This window comes from Vigna unguiculata, chromosome 4, assembly GCF_037176805.1.
Source record: "Vigna unguiculata cultivar grain cowpea cultivar isolate G323 ecotype 2 chromosome 4, ASM3717680v1, whole genome shotgun sequence".
NCBI classification, from domain to species: domain Eukaryota; kingdom Viridiplantae; phylum Streptophyta; class Magnoliopsida; order Fabales; family Fabaceae; genus Vigna; species Vigna unguiculata.
In genome coordinates, this window is record NC_140795.1 from 22,124,319 (window position 1) to 22,130,200 (window position 5,882).

Genomic DNA, 5,882 nt, shown 5'->3' on the forward strand with positions numbered 1-5,882 from the left:
GAGGGAAACAGAGGTTGAAAATCCACAGAGGGTCTAGTAGGGGCTTCATTTCCAGGACCTGAATGCAAGAGTAAGGAAATTTTGATTGAAGGAAGGGAAAATTATGGATGAGAAGGGGCTGATGAAGTATCAGTGTGTGAGGAGAGTGGAGAGAAGGAGAGTTGGTGTTCTCTGTTTGGTAAGGAGCATGGGTTTCACATGATGCACTTGAAATGAGGTAGTAGAGAAAAATAATAGATTTCACTATGTTAATTAGGGTTGAAATAAACAAGTTTTGGTTCACCAAATTCAATTTTTGGATTTTTGTTTTATTTTAGATGATTGGATCACTCATAAAAAATTATAAAAATATGTGTGTTTTTTAATTTTTCTTTCAAGGCTTAAATATCTTGTTGGTCCCAATTTTCGTGAGTTTTGTTTCGTTTGGTCTTCATTTTCTCGAAATGTTCAACATGGGCCTAATTTTTGTAATTTGTGGTCAATTTGGTCCTTTTTGCAAACACCGTTTAAATCGTTAACAGAAGGTGAATAGTAACTACCACATGTCACTCCATGGTTTTTTATTTTTTTTTAATTTTTTTTAAATTTTTTTAATTTTAAAAATATTGTCCATGTGTCAAGTAAGAATTGTGACACGTGGCAGTATCTCGTGGCTTATATTTAATTTGGTTCCAATTTTTTGTTAATTTTGTTCAATTTAGTCCCAATTTTCATTAATTTTGTTCAAATCAGTCCTAATTTTGCTCCTCTCCAAATTGACCAAATTTAATTTTTATATAAATGTTGTACTGAATCATTTAAAAAATAATGAAGAATTTTCCTTCTAATTTTAAAAACAATGAAGAATTTTTCCTCTAATTTTAAACTAACTTTGTCCCTATTTTTTACATGTACCAAAAATCAAATATATATAATAATTTCCCTCCAAAAATATAGTCAGGTTTGGTATAAAAATTATGAAAGAAATATTTAAAATAAATTTGAATTTTACTAAATTTTTTTTTTCAATATAACATTTATATAAAAAATAAATTTGGTAATTTTGGATAGAAACAAAATTGAGACTGAATTGAACAAAAATAACAAAAATTGGGACTAAATTGAACAAAATTAACGAAAATTGCGACCAAATTGAATATAAACCATGAAATACTACCACATGTCACAATGCTAAGTCGACACGTAGACAACATTTTTAAAATTAAAAAAAATTCATTTTTTTAAATTAAACAAAAATGAAAAAAACCACGAAGTCACACGTGACAATTATGGTTTATCTTCCGTTAACTATTTAAGTGACATCTTCAAAAAGGACCAAATTGACCACAAATTACAAAAAATATGATAATTTTAAATATTTGAAAAAAATAAGAACAAACGAGAGATATATTAAATTTGAATTTGGCCTATTTGTCAAATAAGTTAGTTTAATATTTTTTTTAAAAGATTTATTTACTTAAATGTAATAGTTTTAATATTTCAAATAAATCTTTTATATCGAAGAGGTCGATTTGTTTAAATAAATGTAAATAATATACTGATAATAGTATTCCTCTAAAATTAAATTTTTATTATAATAATTTTAAAATTTATATTTAAAATTTATTTAATTTTTAAAGTCAATTTAATTTTTAATACATTATATACAACGCATTAAAAATAATTAAAATTAAAAACAATTATATATATATATATATATATATATATATATATATATATATATATATATATATATATATATTCTGTAATGTAAAGTTTAGTTATTATTTTTATTTAATTTATTTTTTAAGTTAATTTATTTTTTAATACATTATATAAAATTAAAACTATATATATATATATATATATATTTTAAATATTTATTAAGAAATATTAATATTTTGTTTCATTTTTAAAATATATATTAAAAGATAAAATATAAAGAAAAATGAAAATCATAAACTAAAGAAAAAATAACTAAAATTAAAAAAAAACTTTAAATAAAATTAAAAGAATTTAAAACAGAATAATAAATAATATATATATATATATATATGCTTTAAAAAATAAATAAAGTTACAAAAATACCATTTTTTTTTGAATCATTGTTTGTTTATAAAGATCTATAAAAAATGTATGAAAAATATTTTTTTTAAACATCTATTTTTTAATCAAATCTTTAAAAATAAGGACATCGAAAAAACATTACACTTTTAAGTTAAAAAGTAATACAAGTTTTATTGGTGTGGTGTTTATAAGTGTGAGAATGTGTTGTAACAAGAGAAGAGTCAGATACTATATTGAGATTTTCCTCCTAAGAAATAAACACAAAACTAGGAAAATATGTGATTGAAAAAAAGTTTATTGATCTTGGCAGGAAGTAGCCTCTTGACATTAAATAGGTTATTATATTAAATATTCTAAGTTCTTAAAAATAGCATTAAATGACCTTAGTATTTTTATTTCCTTAACCTAATAACCTAACATTCACCCATGCTTATATATTAAGGTTAAGCATGAAAACCTAAATGAGTGTGGAAACTAAAAATAGAAGTGGTTACAGACTCTCAATGGTACCCATATCTTGTTCAACTGATTTTGGTCTTTTTAAATTCAAATAGAGCATCATCAAAAGTGCTCCTAACATGGCGGCATATGAGCATCAGTTCCAAGCATCCATCTTTAAACACCTTCTTTGCTGGATCCCCTACACAACCAAATTCAACACAAGATTACAATGTCATACTATATTGCATTTTTTTACAATGTCATACTACATTGCATTTTTTTTTTCTATATACAAATGGTAGTTATTATAGTATTTGTTAGTGGTAGTAGATATATATAGAAATTAAATGAGATATGTTTGTTCTTTATATACTATGGTTTTCTAAATTTCCATTTTTTAGAGACAAGAAGATAAATAGTCTTACTTGAAAGATACGATTCAAAATTGGTGATTCATCAATAAATTATTAATTATTAGAGACGAATACAAAAAATAGAGTAACATAACTTAGAAATAAATTCTTCATCTACCCATCCCAGTGTTTTCAAATCAAGAATCTTTTTATCAAACTTAGGAATTGGGTAAACTGATTTATTGAAAAGAACTAATGAAAAGATTTATTAAATCAAAATTCGAGAATTAAGTAAACTTATCGAATCAAAGAATTTATTATTATTCTATATATATCCAAGAGAATTCACAATTTCTCTCATCCTCTATTTGAAACTTTACCACTAAGTCATCATTATATCTTTGCGAAACGATAAGTATTGGAGGCTAAGAATTTTGTATTTATTTGCGAAAAGAATTTAGCATATACATGATTGTTGTAGAAATTTTTTACTTATGGTAAGATTTTGTTCACTACGATCAACAATTGACCAGAAACTCAACACACTTCATGCACTACCTGTTGTCTAGAGTCTGATATTAACTCGATTAAATGAGGGATGAGGAATGTTGTACCCACAATATGTCACCCTTGGACTGCAAAACAATACTAACAACCTCAATTAATCAAGATAGATATATTGAATTAAACTCACATCAGAATATTCACAATACCTACTCCTGATTTAGGGTGTATCGGATAGAATTTGCAAATGTATGATCCTCATCCACCAAACAAAATGTTGATTTACTATCATCAGAATTTGACCCAAGTTCCATCTTTGTCAGTTAATCTGAAAGATAACATAACATATTTTTAAGAACAACCTTAAAATAGATAGTCATGCATAGCCATTGAGAAATTGTCAATCACAAATTAGTTCTTTTGTGCAAAAACTAAAATATTATTCTTCAAATTTGTTCACACAACAGAAACAACAATCATATCTATGAAAGTTCCACAAATAGCAACAATAACCAAAACTTGGGATCAATCTATTTTACAAATTTACACAACCTTAAGAAATAAGATTTGTACTAGGTTTTTTCATTAATGAGTCTGTACATATGATTACCACATAACCTAAATCATCATCAATTACACAAAGTGGTAAAATTGGTAAAATTACATGATTGACACATACAATTGTCGAAATTAAGAAGTAAAATCGTCAATATTTGTTAAAAAAAAAAATCCTTATTGCTACCCAGAGTTGAAGATTGAAACTTTGAAGATGTTGATCACTTCTTAAACCAAATAAAGTGAATCGAACAAAATCTCGCACACATAATTACTAAATCTTTGCGTGCGAGGAAGTGAAACCGAGAAAATGCTTTACTTGAGGCAAAATAAAAATGGAAGACAATGTGCGCTACACTTGAAAGGCACCGTTGATTGGAGTAATAGAGAAAACTAAAGAATTTCACTCTCTTAATTAGGGTTTATTGTTATACGACATAAATAATTTTAAATGAGCAAATCTCTATTCATAAAAATATTTGACCATAATTATGTGTTTTTGAATTTATCTTTTCAAAATATTATAATAAAAACGTACTAGAATATTTGTCAAAATAATTCAAACATTTTTTTAGAAATGATATTTTTATTTTAAAAATATATTTTTTATTATTTAATTTAAATCTAATACATGTATTTCCTTTTAGTTTTTTAAATCAATTTTACTTTTACTCAACTTATGCCTCCTTAATTTTAGAGAATTCTATTAATTCATTCATTGTTATACATACCTGATATTCATATCTTATATTTTGTCTCCCATTATAGTTTAAAATAAATAAAAACTAAATATAGTTGTTCACACATACCAACTTCACTTATGATATAGCTACGAATCAATCAACTAATTCAATATCATAATATCATAAATTACCATTTTTTTTCATATTATTAGTTTTTTAATTATGACGTGACATATTTAAATTTGTATTTGTCATTTGTCCTATAAGGTAGCTTCATATTTATTTTAAAGATTTATTTACTTAAATGTATTAGTTTTAATATTCTTTATTATTTGTATTTGAATTATGAGGTCACATACTTAAATTTGAATTTGTCTTGTAAGTTAGCTTAATATTTGTTTAAAGATTTATTTACTTAAATATATTAGTTTTAATATTTTAAATATGTCTTTTAAATATAGGAAGTTGATTCGGTTAAATAAATACAAATCATATAGTTATAATAGTATTACTTTTTTTTTATTTTAATAATTTTAAAGTTAAATTTCATTTTCTAACTGAAATCATAACATCATGGTCATTCACAACAGATAAATTTAAGATGATATTGAAGATAAACCATTTGTAATTAATAGATCCACAATTATTATTTTATATTATATAACCGATAAATGAAATGAAAATATTTTTTCTACTCTTAGTAGAATTAATTGATAACAATCATTAGATATATTATAATTATAATTATTTAAAAAAAGTAAATTTTTATATTTGTAAGAAAAGAAAAATTATAAAATAAAATAATAGATATAAAGTAAATGTAAAAATTTATGTGTGAAAATAATAAAACCCTAAATTAAGCCATGTACATTATATTATACGATATTATCTATGTGATGAACTATAAATTCAAGATGATAAATATCTATATATAACATACTAAAATACAAAATTGATAAAACTATATATATTAAAATAACAACTCCACTAAGGACAAAAAAATTCATCATCTCACTCTTTCTTCCCTCTTTATTGTTTTATTGCCCACTCATTCTCATTAATAATGTGACTTTATTGCCCACTCATATCTTTAAATGACAAAAGCAAGAAAAAATGTGACTTTAACTCTGTAACTATGCAACCCATGAAAAACTTATGACATTTAAATTCACACTAATAAGTATAGATAACCAAATAATATCATAGCATTATTTCTTTGTTTATATTTTAATACATTATAAAAAAAAATTAAATATCATATATATATATATATTTACATTAGTATTTTATTTTATTTTTA

At 23.6% G+C, this 5,882-nt stretch overlaps 1 pseudogene; it reads right to left on the bottom strand.

The window, feature by feature from the left end:
- Positions 1-2,567: 2,567 nt before the first annotated feature.
- Positions 2,568-3,658, bottom strand: LOC114172431 (uncharacterized; annotated as a pseudogene).
- Between the last annotated feature and the right edge of the window lie 2,224 nt (positions 3,659-5,882).